Source organism: Loxodonta africana, chromosome 14, assembly GCF_030014295.1.
Source record: "Loxodonta africana isolate mLoxAfr1 chromosome 14, mLoxAfr1.hap2, whole genome shotgun sequence".
Lineage (NCBI taxonomy): Eukaryota > Metazoa > Chordata > Mammalia > Proboscidea > Elephantidae > Loxodonta > Loxodonta africana.
Genome location: NC_087355.1, coordinates 55,317,530 through 55,340,443, shown reverse-complemented (window position 1 = coordinate 55,340,443; position 22,914 = coordinate 55,317,530). Strand labels below are relative to the sequence as shown.

The following is a 22,914-nucleotide window of genomic DNA, read 5'->3' as shown; positions in this document are numbered from 1 at the left end:
TGCTTCTTAAAGTCCACAGCTTTGAAACCCCTATGGAGCACAGTTCTCCTGTGCACACCTGGGGTCACCATGAGTCATAATCTACTTGACAGCAACTTTTATTTTTTCTCTCAACAACAGAGGATACAAAAATATCACCTCATCCATCTTTAGGGCTGAGTGTCCCACTTGAATATCCTGTAACTTAAATACTGAAATATCACGCTAACTACTGTTAAATATTTTATGTTAAATAGAAGGGGGGTGACAGGGAAAAACTGGTTAGTATATACACAAATATATTCATCCAATATAAGGAAGTAATACTCAAAAGCTATGTCCATCCATTCTTCCCAATTACCCTCAAACTATTAAAAATGGGTTCTGTTTATACTATAAGTTGTTGTATTTATTTGAATTACAATTTGTTTACAAATGTATTTCTCCCACTGAGCTGTGAGTTTTTTCATAGCAGAAACTATATATTGACCAGTGTTGTATCCATAGCAACCAGCACAATATCTTATATGTGCTTGATATATATCTAATGAATTCTGCATTTCTATAATTTTATCATTAATTAGGTGTAACATTCTTACAGTACTTATCAATGGATAAAAAACTGTTTGCATAAGGCTTTTAGGTTTTTGACTATCAGAATAAGAGAGAGAGAGAAAAGATGGGGGTTAAAGGCCAGGAGCATGAGAATATGAGGATGGAAGCATAGGTCACCCATGTCCTTTGAGTTGAGAACCCCTATGGAGCCAGTCAGCAAGAAAGCATCTGTTTCCAAGAGACAACAAAGTGCAGAGGGGGAAAATAAACACTAGTTTAGGAATCAGAATACTCATATTCTAGTCTCAGCTACCACTTTAACTCATTGAGTGACCTTGGACATTTAACCTAACCACTCTGGGCTTTAGTTTCATCTATATAATTGAGAAATTGGACTAGAGAATATCTCAGGTCTTTTCCAACTCTAATGCTATTAAATCCATAAAGTTTGCTTTCCCACTTGCCTATTCTAAAACTGTCTGCTATTAGAGATCCTCCTTCAAATTAGGCAAAAGCACTAGGGCCCGGATCCCCAAAAGGCACTAGTGACTAGTGACTAGAAGTCGCTAATCCTTACTTGTATTGAAGGTGGGTTAGAGTGAATGCTTTGGTTATGTTACCAGATTCTCTGTCAGCTTGGCTGTAAGAAAGATAGATAAACCAAAACACCCATTGTCATTGAGTTGATTCCGACTCATAGTGACTCTATAGGACAGAGTAGAACTGCCCCATAGGGTTTCCAATGAGCGACTGGTGGATTCGAACTGCCGACATTTTGGTTAGCAGCCATATAGCTCTTAACCACTGTGCTGCCAGGGTTCCAATAAATAGACAGACAGATAAAGATTAGATAGTTGCTGATGAGTCAGCTCCAACTCATGCAACCTTATGTACAGCAAAACAAAGTATTGCATGGTCCTGCATCTCCTCATGATTGTCAGCATGTTGAAGTCTATCATTATGGCTATTTTGCCAATCCATTTCACTTAGAGTTTCCCTGGACCTCAATGGACCTCGGCTTCACCAAAGATGATGTCCTCCTCCAGCAATTGATCCCTCTTGATGAAGTGTCCCAAGAGAACAAGTCAGAAAATGGATAATTTTCAGAAGTAGATTTCCAGGCCTTTCTTCCTAGTCTGTCTTAGCCTGGAAGCTCTGCTGAAACCTGTCTACCATGGGTGACTCTACTGGTATTGGAAATATCAGTGGCATAGCTTCCAGCAGCACAGCAACACACAAGCAACCACAGTGCACAAACTGACAGATGGTTAGTGGAAGAAGATACACAGGCATACCTCAGAGATATTGTGGGTTCGGTTCCAGATCACCACAATAAAGTGAATATCACACTAAAGAGAGTCACATGAATTTTTGGTTTCCCATGCATATAAAAGTTATGTTTATATTGTAGTCTATTAAGTGTGCGATAGCATTATGTCTAAAAAAAAGTGTATATACCTTAATTGAAAAAAAAAAACTTTATTGCTAAAAAATGCTAACCATCACCTGAGCTTTCAGCGAGCTATAATCTTTTTACTGGTGGAGGGTCTTGCCTCAATGTTGATGGCTGCTGACTGACCAGGGTGGTGTTTGCTGAAGGTTGGGTTGGCTGTGGCAATTCCTTAAAATAAGACAACAATGAAGTTTGCCACATTGTTTGATTCTTCCTTTCATGTGATGCTATTTGATAGCATTTTACCCACAGTAGAACTTCTTTCAAAACTGGAGTCAATTCTCTCAAAGGCTCCTACTGCTCTATCAAATAAGTTTATGTAATATCCTAAATCCTCTGTTGTCATTTCAACAATGCTTCTTCACCAGGAGTAGATTCCATCTCAAGAAACCATTTTCTTTGCTCATCCACAAGAAGCAACTCCCCATCTATTAAAGTTTTATCATGACATTGCAGCAATTCAGTCATATCTTCAGGGTCCACTTCTAGTTCTCTTGCTGTTTTCACCACATCTGAAGTTACTTCCTCCACTGAAGTCTTGAAGCCCTCAAAGTCATTGATGAGGGTTGGAATCAACTTCTCCCAAACTCCTGTTAATGTTGATATTTTGATGTCCTCCCATGAATCACAAATGTTCTTAATGGCATCTGAGATGGTGAATCCTTCCCAGAACGTTTTCAATTTACTTGCCCAGATCCATCAGAGGAATCACTATCTATGGCAGCTATAGCTTTAAGAAATGTATTTCGTAAATAATAAGACTTGAAAGTTGAAATTACTCCTTGATCCATGGGCTACAGAATGGATGTTGTATTAGCAGGCATGAAAACAACATTAACCTCCTTGTAAATCTCCATCAGAGCTCTTGGGTGACCAGTTGCCTTGTCAATGAGCCGCCATATTTTGAAAGGAATTTTTTTTCTGAGCAGTAGATCTCAACAGAGGGCTTAAAATGTTCAGTAAACCATGTTGTAAACAGATGTACTATCATCCAGGCTTTGTTGTTCCATTTATAGAGCACGGGCAGAGTAGATTTAGCATAAAATTCTTAAGGACCCTAGAATTTTCAGAATGGTAAATGAGCATTGACTTCAACTTAAAGTCATCAGCTGCATTAGCTCCTAGCAAGAGAGTCAGCCTGTTCTTTGAAGCTTTGAAGCCAGGCATTGACTTCTCCTCTCTAGCTGTGATAGTCCTAGATGCATCTTCCTCCAGTATAAGGCTGTTTCATCTACACTGAAAATCTGTTGGTTAGTGTAGCCCTCTTCATCAATTATCTTAGCTAGATCTTCTGGATAACTTGCTGCAACTTCTACATCAGCCCTTGCTGCTTCCCCTTGCACTTTTATCTTACGAAGATGCCTTCTTTCCTTAAACATCATAAACCAACCTCTGCTAGCTTCAAATTTTTCTTCTGCAGCTTCCTCACCTCTCTCAGCCTTCATAGAATTGAAGAGAATTCGAGCCTTGCTCTAGATTAGGCTTTGGCTTAAGGGAATGTTGTGGCTGGTTTCATCTTCTATCCAGACCACTAAAACTTTCTCCATATCAGCAATAACTGCTGTTTCGCTTTCTTATGACTTTTCTTTTCACTGGAGTAGTACGTTTAATTCCACTCAAGAACTTTTCCTTTGCATTCACAACTTGGCAACTGTTTGGCACAAGAGGCTAGCTTTCGGCTTATCAGTTTTCAACATGCCTTCCTCGCTTTTTCCTCGCTAAGCTTAATCATTTCTAGATTTTGATTTAAAGTGGGAGACAACTCTTCCTTTCACTTGAAAATTAGAGGGCCTATTTCAATATTTTCATGTCTCAGGGATTAGGGAGGCCTGAGGAGTGGGAGAGAGATAGGGGAATGGCTGGTGGGTGGAGCAGTCAGAACACACACAACATTTATCGATTAAGATCACCATCTCATATGGGTGTTGTTTGTGACTCCCCAAAACAATCACAGTAGTAACATCAAAGATCATGGATCACAGATCACCATAACAGATACCATAATAATGGAAAAGTTTGAAGTATTGCGGGAATTACCAAAATGTGACATAGAGACACAAAGTAAGCACATGCTGTTGGAAGAATGGTGCTGATAAATGGTGCTTAATGCAGGGTTGCCACAAACCTTCAATTTGTAAAAAATGCAGTATCTATGAAGTGCAATAAAGAAAAGCATAGTAAAACAAGGTATGCCTGTAGTAGGGTTCAAATGTTAGGGTGAAATGGAATCACTGAATTGAATCTATGCTATCCCAGATAAAATAGGCAAAGTTTCACAGCATATATAAGGACTTGGAGGTCATGGGGATCATGGGTGGTACAAGCAGACCCTAGGTGACCAACGAGTATCTTAAAGCTCTAGAGGAGAAATTGGGTCCTTGTAAAGTGCTCCAGCCTGAACTCTGGTCCTAGATTTCCTGGAAGTACATGTGAGTAGATGACAAAAAGGTCCAGACAATGGGATACCAGCCAGAAGGTGGATGCCAAAAGATGGGTCCAGGAAGAGCCACCAACATGGAATCCCTATTTGTTCTGACCTTTACAAGGATCACATTCCTTAATTCTCCCAATAACCCAGTTAAGTAGGAACCGTGATCCTCTTTATAGGTAAGGAAATAAAAGCCCAAGATCACACAGGTCATTAGAGAAAGAGCTAGGACTGAACCAGTTCTACCTGACTCCAAAGCCATGCTCTTCCCACTTTACAAAGGCCATGTTTGCACTGTAATGCCTCAGAAATTTGCCCAATATCAACTTTGTCTGGAGACGTGCCAATTTTAATAAAAACAAATTACAAAAAATAATTTTTAATCATTATCAGATGACTATCATTAACCAGAAACCCTGGTGGCATAGTGGTTAAGTGCTACGGCTGCTAACTAAGAGGTCGGCAGTTCAAATCCACTAGGCGCTCCTTGGAAACTCTATCGGGCAGTTCTACTCTGCCCTATAGGGTCACTATGAGTCGGAATCGACTCGATGGCAGTGGGTTTGTTTTGGTTTTTGGGTCATTAACCACAGATTTTTCTACTTTACCAAAGTATTCCTTGAATCATTGGTTCAGCTCAATGTGGTGACTACCATTTTTTACCAATCACTGATAAACAAATAATTTTTCAGTCAACTTAAGGTCCATCAGAATAAAGATAAGAAAAACTAGTCTTGGTAAGGAATCCCTGGGACGCTTCTCTCTTCCACGGGCCTAGGCTCTGCCAATCTAGAGCCTAACAAGGGTGAAATTTTCTTCCTTTGGTCACCAGACTGTCTCCAAAAGAAGTCAAAGCCTAATATACAAACATGACTTATACAATTTAACAATAGCACAGCAGTTTGGTTTTAGCTTTCAAGGCCTCTTCTAAAATCAAAGATGTGATTTGTCACTTAGCATAATTTTTAAGGATAGATGGGATATTTTGCCTGAGTGTGGGGTGATGGTAAACCTATGTATCTGGACTCAAATTTTTAAGGACTTCGGCCAACCAACCCACCACTGAACACCAGCCACTCTTGTTTTTTTTTCCAAAAACTTTTAAGTAAAAATTTATTATTTTCATTTTTGGTGAAAATACACCCAACAAAACATAATCATTCAACAATTTTTACATGTATAGCTCATTGACAATGGTTACATACTTCACATTGCGTCACCGTTCTCCTTATCTCTGCCCATATTATTTCACCATCGTTAATTTAGACTCTGCCCGTTAAAGTTCTCATTTGTGTTTTAGAGTTACTGTTGTCCATTTAATCTCACATAGATAATTCTTTAAAAAGAGCACAATGTTCAAGATGAACCTTCTTTATTAATCGAGTTAAATTGTTGTTTATTTTAAGATGACTTCATGGGATAGTTTCAGTTCAAGGCTTAAAAGTTGTGTCAAGGCAATAGATTTGGGAGTTCCTCCAATCTCAATGTATCCAGTAAGTCTGGTTTCCAATAAAAATGTGAAGCCCTGTTCCACACTTTTACTCCTTTTGATCAAGAGCACCATTCGCTCTTGATAGGATTAGTTTTCAAGCCTTTGCTCACCTGGCCATTACCAGGAAGGACAAGTGTGTGCATGTGTGTGTGTGAGTAGTGCATGCATGTGTGTATGTGTAGTGTGTGCATGTTTATGCATGTATGAATGCAGGTGTTAGAAATTAAAGTTTGCTTAAGCTTTTATCCACACTTAATGAGCCTCTGCCTCTGTATAATTATTCATCTAGGAGAAAAAAAAAAAAAGACTACTCTAGCTGTACCTCAAACTAGATAGCATTTTACCAAACTAATACTGGACATCTTTGAAAACATAATATAAGTCTACATAAAAGTTAGATTCAATTTATAAACACTTTCTGCTTTCAATTTTTTAGTATCACATCCATTGTATAACAGAAGAATACCTAGATGGGCAATACAAAGATACAGAGAGGAAAAGGAGAAAGCATGTTCGCAGCAAAGCAGGGTATGAAGTCATTAAGACAAGAGGAAAATCTAAACAGCCCACAGAGCATAAGAACATAAGACAGAAGAAAAATAATATAGAAACAAAAGGAAAGGCTTCAAAAATATTGAAATACATAAGGATACCATGCATGGGATAGTAAAGAAAATAAAAAGAAAAGCATAGAACCAAAAATAAGAATGGAATGAAGTCCTACACATGGAAAAGGGGATCTTGAGGTGTTTCTAATTCTCAAATCCTGTAGTTTATACAATTCTATAGTTACAAGATATTTGTTTAATGAATTACCTTCAAATCATAATGCATTTTCCATGGAGAAAAGACAAAAATGCTGCTTATTCCCAGGTACCAGCTGAGACAAAACTGCCTTTCTGGATTCCTCCTGAGCTGGAGCCCATGTTTCAACCCGCTTCCTTGTTTATAAGTTGACAGGTGTGGCACACACCGAAACCTCCTAAAATATAAACTGATAAATTGCAAAGCCTGTCAAAGGCTTGGCCCTGTCAGATGGCTGGAGGGATGGAAAGTACCCCAGACTCCTGTACACTGAAACTTTCTAATGAGAGCAGTAACGTAAAACAGTACACACTTCAAACCACCATGTTATAAACTTCTGTCTCATGAAAGCTGTTCACAAATATGTCCTTGAACTGGAAGAGCTCACCATGAATCTTTCTTGCAGGCAGTGCACATTTTAATGGATGCTAACATGTTTGCAAACATAATGAAAATAGTATTTCCCACAGAGCAGTATGAGATTATTTGAATAAAATATCTGCCTTTGGACATGATCGCAGTAGGATCTGTGCTTTATTTGTGGATTAGAAGCCACAGTGCAGCGTGGACACGTGCTTTATGAGAACTGGTTGTGGAAACCTCTCACCCACTGACATCTGCCCAGATTGTCACTGGTTTTAAATCTCTGCATCTGAATTTTAGAAGCTAAAACTTTGGCACTGCTAAAGAGCCAGGTCTCTAAATGGGAAAGTCTCACGAGGGGATGGAATTCAATACCAGAATTTCAAATGTTTTATCATTGTAGAACAGAAACCGACAAAAGAAAGGGAATACAATGAAAATGCCTGGATCACAGGACTCCAACAAACTGAAAAGTGGTGGCATTTTAATTATAATGGAACTACTACTCCCTTGGGAAGGATTAACACATGTCTCATAGACATTTATTTTGATTGGAAGATACCTTCTTCATACGCAGGGAACAGGATCTAGATTCTATTACTCTGATGCTATGTAAGACTGTGTGCTTGCTAAATGAATATAGAACTCTCGGGGTATTTGTTCCTGCTAAAAAATTGCCCCATGGTAAACCGCTAATATGACGAATGTAACTAATGTCACTGAACTGTACACAGTGGAAATGGCAAATGTTTTCTTACATATATCTTACCACAGTAATTAAAAAAAAAAAAAAAACTGCTTCAGACAGTGGTCCACATTTCTCTCCAAATCTCTCCCATTCTAAATATTCTTTAGTTACTTCTCTATGCATTTAATGTACATCTGGCTTGTGTCATATGCCTCTGTCTTAGGCTGGGTTCTCTAGAGAAGCAAAACCAACAAAGCCTATATATAGAGACAGTGCACAAAGTAGATTTATCACAGGGAAATGGCTCACACAGTTGTAGAGGCTGGCAAGTCCCAGGTCTGTTTCGTGAGTCAGGTGTCAGGCTGGAGACTTCTCCTGACTCACATAGCTGTAGGGACTGAAAAACCCAAGACAGACAGGTCAGAGAGCAGGCTGCTGGCTCATGGGCTGTGGAGGCTGGCAAATTCCAAGATCAGCAGGCAGTATGGCAGGCCGTTGGCTCAAATTCCAAGAACCAGAGGCCAGATGATGGTGAGCTGGATGCAGGATCCATAGCAAGCAAGCAAATTTTACCAGAACATCCATATGTATTTTGGATGTGGACCACACTCCTGAAGAAACTCCCCTTACAACTGATTGGCTGATAACATCATGGAGGATGATTACATCATTATATAACTGCCAAACTACTGAAAATCATGGCCCAGCCAACTTGACATGCAACATTTAACCATCACAGCCTCTCTTCAATAAATGCTCATCTCCCTTTTAACAAGGTCTGGACTTAGCTCTTCCTATAGGTAGAAACTACAACAGAAGGAAGAGCTGGAAGTAGAGAGTTGATTTGGCATCAGAAGGCAGGAAATAAATTGAACTTATAAAAAGCCACTGAAATGCACAGAGAAATGTTCAAAACCTGACCCACATAAGAAATCAACTGTCACAGACAAATTCTCAAACCTTGGTGGTTTAACACAATAGGATTTTATCTGTCACCCACATGAAGTCCAATTGGCTGGAGTGGGTGGTAGTCATGGTTGTTGGACTCCATATAGTCATTCAGGATTCCAAGCTGACAGAGTCATCTTCCATACAAAGCTTCCAATGTTAAACTGGGTGTCAGCTTCCAGCCAGCTAACAGGGAAGGAGAAAGGGTGAAGGACCACATGAGAGGTCCAGAAATAATGTACCTGTCTTTTGCCCACGTCCCATTGGCCAACACTCAGTCATGTAGCTACACCTATAGTGCAAAAGAGGCTGGGAAATATAGTCCAGTGATGTGCCCAGAACAGCTAGCCAGTCACTGCTATACCAAATTAATTTGGAACAAATTCTTCATGCATTTCAGAGGAATTTGAGTTGATCTACAATACATGCAAATAGCACCAAATAACAGTAATAAATTTAATGAGAGACATCATATTTTGAATATATTTAACCTAATCCTTTGATGCCCCCAAATAGAATAAGTTGGAATATATTGATGATGTATGCTGCATTACATTCATTTAGGTCCAGGACCATGTCAGTCTTGCTATGAACTATATTTTGACAACACCTCATCTGGAAAATTATGTGCTCGATAAATATTTCTTAAAGAGATCTCTATTTGCTTGAATATTTCTTGAAGAAATTGAAGAAATCTTCACAGCATCAGCCAATGCACACAAGCATACAGCAGTATCTCCCTAAATATTTGTAGAATAGATGGATATATGCGGAGATGGATAAATGGGCAGATGGATGGACAAAAATTTGATACACAAGCCCTGACACATTTTCCTTCCCTAATTAAGATACCAGTAAGTTTAATCACAATAAATTCAACTTAAAAATCCCCAAGTGCCTTATAGTACGATGTTCAAGAGCATAAATGTAGTAACATTAATAAGAAGTCCATTCTAAAATAATTTGGAATGTTTCTATTTTCTTGGGCTCCTTAATGGTGAAGCAGGCACTTGATTGCCTAGCTCACCTATCTGTTGCGTATTCACACTGATGAAGAGGCAGCGATGCAGAAGAAACATAACATCAGATAATCCAAAAGTCATTTATATTTGGCTCACGGATGCTTTGCATAATAATTTTGCAGCTGATTGATCCTCCTGGGTTTGCTTGTGCTGATATTCAGGCTGTTTCCATCCTGAGAAAATACTGACAGGAAATAGTGGGATGTATAGCCAAACCTACACGTGAGAAAATCATTCGTTCATCAGATGCGCACTGTGTGCCAGGCACTGTGATAGGTAAAAAAATAAAGATAAAAAAGATAAGTGAGGTATTTAAAGTCCTTGCCCAGGAAACTCACTGCCATCAAGTCAATTCTGACTCATAGTGGCCCTATAGGACAAAGTAGAACTGCCCCATAGGGTTTCCAAGACTGTTAATCTTTGTAGAAGCAGACTGCCACATCTTTCTCCTGCGGAGCAGCTGGTGGCTTTGAACAGCTGATCTTTCAGTTAGCAGCAGATCGCCTCAACCACTGCACCACTCGGGCAGAGCAGGTAGCCACCTGCTAGAGTAGAACTGACCCATAGGGTTTCCAAGGAGCACCTGGTGGATTCCAAATGCCAACCTTTCGGTTAGCAGCAGTAGCTCTTAGACTGCTGTGCCACCAGGGTTTCCAGGGCTCTTAGGGCTCATAAATAAATATGATTAAGAGTTAGCCATATGTCGTTTAGTTCTCTGTATATGTATGCCATTGTTCTTCAGGTCATCTTGCCATGTACAAATATGTTTATCATACCTGAAATAAAAGTTGTTAGATATACATATTTAAAAACCTGCCCAGGTTATACTGTAATATTTATCCTCACAAAGAATTAATAATAACAGACATATATAGTGCTTACTACATTCTAGGACTGTTCTGAGTGGTCTACATACAGTAACTAATTTAATCCTGACAACAGCCCCTATGAAAAGTAGTATTATTATCACCTACATTTTACAGATGAGAAAACTGAGGCATAGAGAATAACTTGCCCTATGTCTTAAGTGGCAGATCTGGGATTTGAACCGAAACAGCCTGACTCTAGAATCCATGGTCTTAATTACTGTACTCTGCTGTCCTTTTAAATCAAAAAACCAGAATAAATAGGATGTAAAAATATCAATGACCGTTGTGGAAGAAATTAAATTAAATCCCTATTCCACACCTACAAAAATTAAATTCTCAGTTGATTAGAAAACTTGGAACGATAGCTTTATTGCTGCAGGATTTCTTTCAAAAGACACTAAAAGCACAAAATCAATTATGTGAGTGTATGAAAATAAAAACATCATTTCATATTAAAAGATATCGTAAAGTTTAAAGGCAATGCCTCACTTAGAAAAAAACTTGTAATTCTCTTGCAAATTACGCTGTGGAGAAATCATTAGTATAACCTAAAAGAAAAGTGGTGGAATGATACAAAGTATATGCATAAGAAATTCAAATGATCACTAAATCTTTGAAATGATGTTCAAACTCACTAGTCATCAAAAACAACAAATAAAAACATCTGTCAGATTGGCAAAAATGTTTAAAGTTTGACCACACCACACCAGCCGGAATGTAGAGAAATAGGAACTTTCAGGCGCTGATGTTGGAAGTAGAAAGAGGTAGGGCTATTTGGAGAGCAATTTAGTAGGATCTAGTAAAAGCTTTTTTTGGGGGGGTTTAGTAAAAGTGTCTCATAGGGTCGCTATGAGTTGGAATCAACCCAACGGCAACAGGTTTGTTTTTTTGTTTTAATAAAACTGTAAGGAGCTCTAGTGGTACAGTGGTTAAAGCATTCGGCTGCTAACTGAAAGGGCTGCGGTTCAAAGCTACCAGCCTCTGGTGGAGAAAGATGTGGGAGAAAGATGTGGCAGTCTGCTTCTGTAAAGATTTACAGCTTTGGAAACCCTATGGGGCACTTCTACTCTGTCCTACAGACAGCATCACTATAAGCCAGAATCAAAAATGGCAGTGGGTTTGTTTTTTTTGTTTCATTTAGTAAAAGTTTATACCCTGCAAGCCCTCATTTCTATTACTAAGCATCTGCCCTAGAGAAATTCTTGCATACTTACAAATAGACACATATACAAAGACGTTCATTGCAGCATCATTTCTAATTATGAAAAATTGGAAAATACCTAAATACCTATCAGTAAGGGGATGAATAAATAAAAGGAGATGAAGTTCCAAGTGGGGATACTAAAGCAGAAATAAAGGTAGTGAACTAGGGCCTTGTCTGTTTATTTCAATTTGTATTTATCTCAAAAATAGAAATGTTGAGTGAAAAAAAGCAAGATCAAGAAAATTTAAAAGTATGATACCACATATACATGTTTGGAAAAACAGAGCGAAAACATACATAGATACAAATATATATGTGTAGAAATACTAAACATGGGCTGAAAGGGCACACACCAAATTCATAAGAGTAATTGCTACTCCAGATGGGCCAAAAAAAAAAAAACCTGTTGCCATCGAAACGATTCAGAGTAAAACTGCCCCGTAGAGTTTCCAAGGAGCGCCTAGTGGATTTCAGCTGCTGACCTTTTGGTTAGCAGCCATAGCTCTTAACCACTACGCCACCAGGGCTTCTGGAGATGGGCCAAGGGGAACAGAATTGCAGGATCAAAGGAAATTTCAATTTCAACTTTTTTAAGTTTTTTCATTCAATAAATATGCTCAGATAAATATGATAAAAAGAGTTTAAAAACAATCAGTTTTGGGTGACAGAAATCTTCTAAATATTAGCTTATGTACTTTTTTTTGGTGGTCTTACTATATATGTAATATTTCAACAAGACAAAGAACTAAGGCAAGGATATCCTCTGGGGCAGTGACTTTTTCATTTTAATTTGAACGTGAACTTATCTTCATCTACTAGATGGCATATACTACTTTCTACCCTGGATTGTTATTGTTTGCATTTGTGTCTTATCTCTTACACTGGATTAAAATACTTGAAGGTAGGATTCAGATCAGTGGCAGCTTTGAACCTCCTCTAATTCACACACACAGCACACACAACACATATTGCGGTGCAGTGAATTACTTAATATGGCCCCCATGGTCTTTGTGACTCACACAAAATGCAAATAAGGTATATGGAGCCTGTGATAGGGTTATGTGTCAACTTGTCTAGGCCATGATTCCCAGTATTGTGTGGTTGCCCTCCATTTTATGTGTTGTGGATCCTGACCCATACATGTCGATTTGGCAGGATTAATGTAAGCTGTGTCTTGGGTGGCAGCCTTGCAGGATGGCGTGACTCAAATCCCACCCTTCCTAAAGTTATACCCTTTCCTGGGGTGTGGCCTATATCTAAGATATATGTGTGTGTCCTGGTGAGGCTCTCTCTTTCTGTGTCTGGTTCCCGAGTCCAGTTCATGATCAATTGACCTTCCCAGAGGCTTGCTGTCTGACCTACTGATTCTGGGGTTTGCCAGCCTCCATAGCCCCTTGGGCTGGGTGGTCTATCACGTGACCTGATTCACCACCTTCCTCAGCCTTCTGAGCCAGCAGTTTGTGGTCTGAACTGCCGATTTGGGTTTGTCACTCCTGCAGCCATGTGGGTCAGGAGAAGCCTATGCCTGGCCCACCAAACTTGGGACTTGCCAGCCTCCACAACCACATGAGCCATTTCCTTTATAAGATTCGTGAGTTCTGTGAGATGTTGCAGTGAATTAGCAGACCCAAAGACATGAGGGAGAGTACCGAAGGGAGAGGAAGTAGTTGAGGTTAGAGATGATGGAGCGGTATGGTAGCTTGGAAAAGTTGGACATTTGGGACATCTTTAACCTCTGCCTCATAAGAACCAGCTTTGTGCTGATCCTTATAAAAGAAATTATTCATTTACATAGTCACACATACACACATGTACCCCAACCAAGCCCATTGCCGTCGGTTCGATTTTGATTCATACTGACCCCATAGAACAGAGTAGGACTGCCCCATAGGGCTTCTAAGGCTGTAAATCTTTACAGAAACAGACTGCCCAATCTTTCTCCCTTGGAGTGGCTGGCAGGTTCAAACTGCTAACCTTTTGGTTAGCAGCCAAGCACTTCTGTGCCACCAGGGCTCCTTACACACATGTATGCCCTCACACGTACACACACATGTACGTATACATATGTACACATATATATGTGCACTGTACATGCACACACACATCCACCCATTCATGCAGATATGCTCATACACACACAAACCAAACAGTGCCTTGCATGTAGTTGTTAGCTGCTGTTGAGTTGACCCCCAACTCATGGGTAACCCCACACACAACAAAAGGAAACACTGCCCGATCTTGTGTCATCCCCACGATCAGTTGCAGATAGGCCCATTGTGATCCATGGGGTTTTCATTGACTGATTTTTAGAAGGAGATCCCCAAGCCTTCCTTCCTAGTCTGCCTCAGTCTGGAAGCTCTGCTGAAGTTCTTGTTCAGCATCATGGCAACAAGCAAGCCTCCACTATCAGATGGGTGGTGGCTACACTTGAGGTGCACTGGCCAGGAATCAGACTCGGGTCTCACGCATGGAAGGCAAGAATTCTACCACTGAACTGTTGAGTGTAGTAGACTTTCAACAAACATTTATTGAAGAAATAAACTATTTGGAGAAACTACTCTTTCTTTGAATATCTTGACTCAATATTATGTTCTGATAAGCCCATTTTTGATGGGAATGGGCCAACAGGTAGCAAACTAATCCTGTCTTGCTCAGTGAAATAATGTCTTTCAGAAGTTTTGAAATGTTTTTAGGAGTTATTCTGTTTTCAAATGACATCTTACTTAGAAGCATAAAAAAATAAAACATAATAGGAGAGCTTCTCTGGTCAAACCAGGAGAAGAGAGTCTATATCCCCAAACATACTCTCCATCCTATGGTTTTGGAGGAAGTTCCAGAAAACCCTTACAATGCAGTCCATGAAAGGGTTAAAGTGAAAATAGCATCATGTTCTAATGCATTGTTAGCAAATGGCTTGTGCAAGAAGTGTTGATATTTTCCTGTGTCTTTTGCTGCTCTGTGCATTAACTTGGCCTTCCGTTCAGCCCCACCCTATCTCGCCTTTGAAACCATTGTCTCCTTGACATGAAAAATGTACTTTAGAAAGCCTAATGGCTAATTACATCAAAGGGAAGAAAGTCCAAACCTCAAACATGGAATGATTAACTGCATAAGCTTTAACAGAAGCTATCATACCCTTGAAACTACTCCTCTTCTTTAATAAAAATGTTTCCAGTAATTTATTTTCTGACAAAGTTTGTGTTTTCTGCCTAAGAATGACGTCTGTTTTGTTCACTCCAGGGTTGTAGCCTATCGAGGGCTGGCCCTGACCACGGGCAGAGCAGGCAGCCACCTACATAATATGATTTATGCAAATACAGTCCATTGAAGGAATAGATACCAGGCCTCATGGGAGAGGAAATCCTGCTTGCTTCAATGGCTGTTCCCAAATTGTGTCTAGTGGCATTTTAATGGGTTTTCCATCAAAAAACAATGATGGGGGGAGAGTGTTCTATGATGAAATAACCTTGAGAAGTGCTGGGTTAAACAAAAGTAAACAGGCTTAATTATCAACAGAGCTTTTGATATCTGTTTTCTTAAAACCAGCACCAGGAAAGATTCCTAAGGCATGTGTTTTCCTTCTAAACGTTGCTTAGAGGTAGGAATGTCTGTAGCAGTCAACATTATACCCCAAGCAATCAGCACAGTACCTGTAATATAAGACAGTTATAATATTCCCAAATAAATTAGTAAATGTGTAACCACTGATGTTGTCAACAGTAATGTCTTACAATGACTTGAGTTGTTCATAAACTTTATTCCAACTCTGCCTTGTAACCACCCCAGAGAGACACAGGGTGAGAATTAAAGTCCGCATCCCACAGGCCAGAAAGCTGAGGCTCAGAGAGGTATGAAAGGAATTAAGGAAAGAAGCCACAATTTTTGAGGATCTTCTACAGGTCAGCTACATGCCAAGCTCTTGATATATATGACTTCACTTCATCCTCACCACAGTCTTGTTAGGTGATTGGTAACTTGCCCAAGGATACACTGGGAGGCAAGGGCAGACTGAAGAGTAGTACCTTCGTCTTCTGGTTCTTGACCTGAGTTGAATTTGACTACTACATACTAAAAAGGCATCATTAAAACCGTACTGGGAACAAAGCAGCAAGACTACCTTCTTATAAACATGAGACAAATGCCATATGTGCTTTTGGGTATTTCATCATTTTCTTTCTCTCTTTGATTTTATTTATTTGTTCTTTTATTTTTGAGATGCAACTAGAAATGAGTCAAAAAACTATGGTAATGGTTTTTTTTTTTAATGGTGTGAGAACAATCTGAAAGAATTGGAATGTACAAAGTTGAAAAGATGAAGGCTGAGACATGACTGATAAGTCAACGGTATAAATCTGTTCACTATGTCCTGAAATCCTGAAATGCGATAAAATAAAGTAATGCAAATCCAGGCACAATAGAATGATTTTATAATGTAGAAAGTGGTGATCCTTGAGATTCAATGCTTTAAGACTGTCGTGTCTAAAGGATAAAAATAGCAGATATTCATAGGCTGCTTTCTATTTCCTAGGCTCTGTGCTAAGCATTTTACATGTATCATCTAATTTTAACCTTAAAACAACCTTGCGAGGCACCTACTCTTAATAAGTTCTTTATACCAATGAGGAAGTCAAAGCAGAGACGGGGGTTAAGTAACTTGGTTGTGACGGCACAGCTAGTAAATGGTGGGGGCAGGAAAATAATCGTGATACTACCTCTTACGTGTATAGCACTTAATTTCACTGGGTGTTGGTATATATAATCTGCCTAGTTCCTAACATCAGCCCTGTGAAGTAGGCAGGCATTATTATTCCCGTTTTACGGAGGAGGGACCTGAGGCTGCGCCCCAAGCCAAGATCACACCTAATGTCGAGAGAAGCCACAAAAGATCCAAGTCTCCACACCCTCAGCCAAATATTTTTTTGCTTCACTTTCTTTATTGCTTTACTCAGAGCAGAATATTGGACAGACTCTTACGACTGAGGTCACACCCACTTTCCCAAATTTACTCAGGTCAAAAATCAGACAAACTTCCCATGTGACTGTGGTTGTTGTCGTTAGGTACTGTCAAGTCGATTTTGACTCATAGTGAGCCCATGTGACAGAGTAGGTATTCTAATCTGTTATGTTAAGGGAAGAGATTGCCAGGTCTTTTTCTCCCCCACAGAGCCACTAGATGGGTTTGAACCACCAACCTTTTGTTTAGCAGTCAAGCGCTTAACTATTGTACCACCAGGGTTCCTTGTGTGACTGTGGGCACATTACTTAGCGCCCTCACACAATCTCTCCTCTTCTTTCACCCAAAAGAGGAATCCTTTAGGGGCTAAGCAATGCAAGTGGGATAATATTTGTACAAGATTACTGTTGAAACATGTATATTTTACCTCAAAGGTGAACAAGGCTTCAGCAGTCTCTTCTGGCCTTTTTCGGGAAGCTCACATTATTTATCCTGAGGGTGTGGTAGCCATTTCAATCAAAAAAAAGAACCAGCTCTGACCACACACCTATTACATAACAGGACAAATAAGTGTGGACTCTCCAACAGTAATTACCAACTATCACAATCATGTTTATATCACTCATATGAGTGACAATTTCAACATTTTAATCAAAATAATCAATCCTGGAAAGGACAGAGGTATCTAAAGATGACTAATTAGAGCAAACCCAGTCAGTTCCACCACCAGACCCCTCCTCATCTTTTTCCGTTCTGTGGGATCTGCCCTGGCGTCAGCGACTTTTGCTTCCAGAGTCCACACCAGCCTTTTAGAGGACCACCCATGAAGTACTGGGGCTGCTTTGTCCACAAACACAGAGGAAGGGCATGGGTAGGGGTTTCTGTCCTCCCAGGGTGACCTTTAGGCAGTGATTGACTAGTGTAAGATACGGACAACTTAGAGGCAAACTCTACACTCCAGAATTCTCCTGTGGCATCAAGTGCAAGCACCCTCCACTGGGCTTTGCCAGAAATTGCAGACTTGCATGACATCTTCCTCCTCCCTGTCCTGTTCCCCCATCGTTGTGGTTAGGTGCCTCCGACTCAATTGTGCCTCACAGCAACCCCAGGTGACAAAATGAAACTGCCCCATAACATAAGGATTTCTAGTTTTTTTTTTTAATCTTTATAGGAGCAGTTTGCCAGGTCTTTCTCCAGCGGAGCCACTGGGTGGGTTCAAACAGACAAGCCCTTAACTGCTGCGCCACCAGGGCTTCTTCATTTTTCCCATTACCCCACCAGTTTTTCCTAGGAATGCTTAATTAAGAAATCACTTCCATCCAAATCCTCACCTCAGGGTCTGCCTCTGGGAAACTAAACTGAAGATAACAACCTAGCACAGCTAAAAAAGACAAAATAATAAGTGGGCTGTGTTGCCTTCAGTTATAACTACAGCATGGCAATAGTTAATGTTGCACATAGTCCACAACTGAGAACAGATTTGGCCCCAGAATCTGCCTTAATTGACATGTTATATTTCTTTCCTCAAATGATCTTAGAAGAGGCTACAGATTCCATTCATTCCAATATACCGTCACTTTATCCATTCATTTACCTCTACCTTAACCTAATGTCTTCATCTCCAGAAATACAAAAATGCCTAGGTTTTATTAAAGTTTTGCAATAATGAACTGTCTCCAATCATTTTCCTTCATTCAACAACAATTATGAAACATCTTCTGCCCCATAGAGTTTCCAGTGACTACCTAGTGGATTCAAACTGCTGACCTTTCAGTTAGCAGCCATAGTACTTAACCGCTACACCACTGGGGTTTCCACCTACTAGTGCTAGACTCTAGAAAAAGGAGATGAATATGGTACAGTTCCTATCCTCAAAAAACCAACACTGTTGCTTTACAAAAGACAATTCTGCAAACACCCAAAGCAAACTGGAAGGAGTGAGAGGGAAACATGAGCTCAGCCCTGAATGTGTTCAGTCTGAGTGTGGGATGTCTAAGTAAAGATAGTAATACAAATGTAAGCTATATGGATCTGAAGCTCAGTAAAAGATTTGGTATCTCAGAGGCCAAGGGAGTAGAAAAGATCTCCCAAAGAGAGTGAGGAGAATGAGAAGGCTTCTATGTGCAGGAACAATGACGTTAAAGCAAAGGAAAGAGGAAGAGGAGACCATAAGCCATCTTGAGAAGGAATGTTCAGAGAGGGAGGAGAGAACCTGTAATGTTTTTGAGAAACCATGGAAACAGCATTTTGAGAAGGAAGGTGTGGTCAACCATGTCACATGCTGTTGAGAAGTCAAGATTAGATAAATTTTGGAGTGTTCATATCAACATGTAATCAAACCTACAAATCTTGTTCACTCTTCTTCCCATACATGTTGAAAAAGCAAGTATCTGGCATTGTTCTCCCCAGTCTTTGACAAGGGCCTTAGAAAAAGAGATAAGACTGTACAAAACCGTGGCCTACGATCTCTGACCTCCCAATTTTCTTATGGGGATGGCCTCACTGCTAGAAATATTCTCCTAATAAAGCCAGTTTATCATATATGTTTTTGCTCTTTCACAGAAGACTATGATTATCTGACCACTTGGGTCTACACCCTGGAGCTTTGCATGCTAATCACCTGAGACAGCATGTGTGAAAGCATGAAAAGTGGTGCCAGGCACATAGAAAATGCTTAATAAATGCCAAGTGAATAAGAATCTTTTCACGGTTGGACCAGTCAAAATTCTAACATTCTCTTATTTCATAATATTGCCTGGTGTCCAGAAAAGACTGTAAATATACCTAGAATCACATGTCTGTACATGTGTGTTTGTGTGTCTGTGTATGTATGCATGCCATTTATGACAATTGGCAACATGAAACAGTTACGGACTTGGAGGATTGAGTTATGAATGATACAGTATGGAAGAAACCTGAAAGAACACATTTTTAAATGCAAGGTCTGAGTGCTGATTGACATACTTTGTATGATAGTAAAATCTGGCAGGTGCATTAACTTGCATTCCTCTGATCTGTACACATCCACACTTGTCTTCTTAGGGTACTTGGTAATAAGCTTCTTTAAAGATCCCTGAGTAAGCACTGAAGATAATATCTGGAGTGTGTAGCACTCAGTCCTTTTAGAATGGCTTTTTTCTGCTCCTTTCGTTTTCTTAAGAAAATGTCAGTTTAATCATTTCCTAATGCTTTGATAATGTGTTTCTTTACATAGCTGTAGAACACTCACTTCAGTGTTTTAAAAGCATGAATGTAGATGTAAAAGTGCCAGTTAAATGAGATTACTTTTTCCTAATGAAATAACCAAAGAGGAGTGTAAAGTTTCCTAAACTTGTCTGACATTTTTCAGACCAAATAAATGAAGTTCCAGCCCTCTAATGTGTCTCTTATTTGAGAGATTAACATTTCAATATCATATCTTGCTGGAATATAAATAATGATTGGCAAAGAGGGAATTCATTCATTTCAGACAATCTGTCAAACATTAGGTGGGTTTAGCCTCTAGGTGAGTGGGGAGCGAGTAAGGTGGGACAATAAAAAGGAGAAGGAAGCTAAGGACAGATAGAATGGGAAGCTACCATCACTGACCCTGATGTGGGGTTGACTTCAGCAGAAAAAGCAGGGAGTTTAGCAGACTCAGACTTTATGGAGGCAGGTGACAACACAAAACATCTAACCCAGCAAATGAGGAACCAATGTAAGAGGCCAAGTGGCAGAAGCCTTCACGATAGGGAGGTGTTTTGTGGTTCTGCTCAATCTCTCCATGTGCATCCATCTTGATGGGAAGTTAAATTCTCAGTTTGGAGACAGAAGCCCAGGCACATGGGCTAGGCTTTGGAGCAGGAGTATGCAGGTGGACAAAAAGGAACAAGTCTCTCTTTGTGAGACCCCGAATGGTGGACAGAGTACAGCAGCAAAAGCTCAGAATAGCAGCAAGAAAGATGATGGAGTCATGATCCAGAGCCTGTTCAGGAGGGAGAGATGTTCTGGCAATGGCAGGGAAAATACCAGTTCCTCAGTCAAGAAAGCTGAGGTGCAGGGTAGGACTATGAAAGTCTACAGATTATAAACCTACCTTGTCACCTGCTGCACCCCATGGCTGGGGTCAGTGAAAGCTCTGGGCACCATAGCACACCCCAGAACTTTGGATTCAGAGTTAGTGGCAGTGAAACTCAGTTTAGCCTTCAACAAATATTGGGCCAAAAATGCTGAAATGCTCCCAGTGCTGGTAGGATTAGGTTTGGAAATGGGACAGGGCGAAGACTGTCATGGCAAGTGAATAGAAATGTGGAAGACAGGCACTGATGTTCTCTTGCATGTTTTCGTGAATCCCAGAAGTTCTCTGGAGCAAGATTTTTGCCACTAAGAGAAAGAAAGAGAGCTGCATTAACACAGGCTCTTCCACATTGTTGGATCAATAAACATATTAAAATAATTGAGCCATAAGTACCTAGAAGTATAGATTTCAGTTTCTGGCAGTAGCTGGACCTCCAAGAAAAGCTTATTTTAATATAGCAGTCTCTCTATATTTGCAGGGCATTGGTTCCAGAACCCCCTGTGGATACCCAAATTCATAGTTGCACAAGTACCTTACGTAAAATGATACAGTATTTGCATGTAACCTACCCACATCCTTCTGTATACTTTCAATCACTTCTAGATTACTTATAATACCTAATACAATGTAAATGCAGTATAAACAGTTGTTATACAGTAGTGCATTATTTAGGGAATAATGACAAGACTGGAGACAAACAATGCTCAAACAAGTGCTGGACAGAGACTGAGGATCTGTGAAATGGCGGGAGGCTACAGCAGGGTATGCCTACCCATCACTTCATTTGTGTGGATTCAGCGTAGTGCTCGGTATGTGGCAAATTGAAGTTTTGCTTTTTTGGAACTTTCTTTATATTTCTCTGAATATTTTTAATCCGAGTTTAGTTGAACCCACGGATATGGAACCCGTGGATATGAAGGGCAAACTGTTCTCTTCTTGTAGCTAACAATAAAAGTAATACTGTCTTTCACAAAAGCCACTGAAATATAGGAGTAAGGTCACTTACTTTGCTTCTGAATTTTAGAAGGGACAACGGAAGCTTTTGCTTTTCAGATTGACCTTTGGAATGGTCCTGCATTCAGATTTACATCAAGGATCCCCTTAGACTCCCTGTTGATAAAAGATAATATAATCACAGATAAGATTTTCTACTTCAAAAAGTTAAGCAACCAAATAAATATTAGCTTTCCCCTTATTACTTGACTCCTTCTCTCTAGGACGAAAGGCTATATTCCTTTTATATGTTATGTGGGGCATATGGCCTTTTTCTAGAGGATGTTGCTGTCATATATCTTCTCTTTGTTGACTTTTTAAAAGTATCTCTTCCAAAAGACACTGTCTTGCGTTAGAATGCAAGGGCTGGTGACCATGACTGAATCATCTATCCCATCATTTTCCTCAACCTTTCCAGGCTGGGTATTCATCATTCATTCTCTGGATCCACTCTTTGCCCTTCTTTACTCTGTTCTGTGCCCAGGACACTGATATCTGGGGATTATATCAACAGGTCTGTCTTTTCTCTAGCTTACAGATTGGTCTGGCCAGTGGGAGGCACTGGCAGGAGATCACAGGGTGAAAGCAGAGAGAGGTTAGGTGTTTACTGCCCTGGCCCCCACTCTATGGAGTCATGGTTGCCAGTGGCTGCCTTCCGCTAAGGAAGACCACAGCTCTTGCCAAGTAGCCTGTCCCATAGTCAGGTATCGGTTGGTTCTACTAACAGCTCTCTCCTCTTACTCCTTCATTCCATGGGGTGATAGAAGCTTCTGGTTATTGCTAACCCCAGAGTGTTTCTCCATCCATTTTTCTTCCCTTGGCCCTGCTCACACCACTGAGAATGGTCACTTCATTAAGCTCTTTTAATCACCTTCTGAGTGTACCACCTGTTTCCTGTCAGGACTCTGAATCATACAGCTTCTTCTGTCCATTTATTTCCTGCTTTCTCAAAATTTTGGGGATCTGCTGATTAGCCAATATCAGAGAGAGGAGATGCAACTTGTCCCTGGATCTCTTAAAAGGCTTGCAAGGCAGTCAGTAACAATTGAGGGTTAAAATGGAACCTGCGGATTATCTGCGGGTTTTAATTATCCTTGGTACCCTC

At 40.0% G+C, this 22,914-nt stretch overlaps 1 long non-coding RNA gene across 6 annotated transcripts in view; it reads right to left on the bottom strand.

Moving 5' to 3' along the window:
* The window catches only part of LOC111750081 (uncharacterized), a 169,631-nt gene that overhangs the window by 3,998 nt on the left and 142,719 nt on the right, over positions 1-22,914 (bottom strand). For 5 of the 6 annotated variants that reach the window (XR_010317821.1, XR_002785214.2, XR_010317818.1 and 2 more), the window contains 3 exons: positions 21,823-21,926; positions 20,835-21,121; positions 5,147-9,999 (listed from right to left, as the gene is read on the bottom strand). This is a non-coding gene — a long non-coding RNA (uncharacterized LOC111750081). Of the gene's footprint in view, positions 1-5,146; positions 10,000-20,834; positions 21,122-21,822; positions 21,927-22,914 lie in introns of those variants that run through there. The other variant, XR_010317819.1, reaches the window with a different exon arrangement.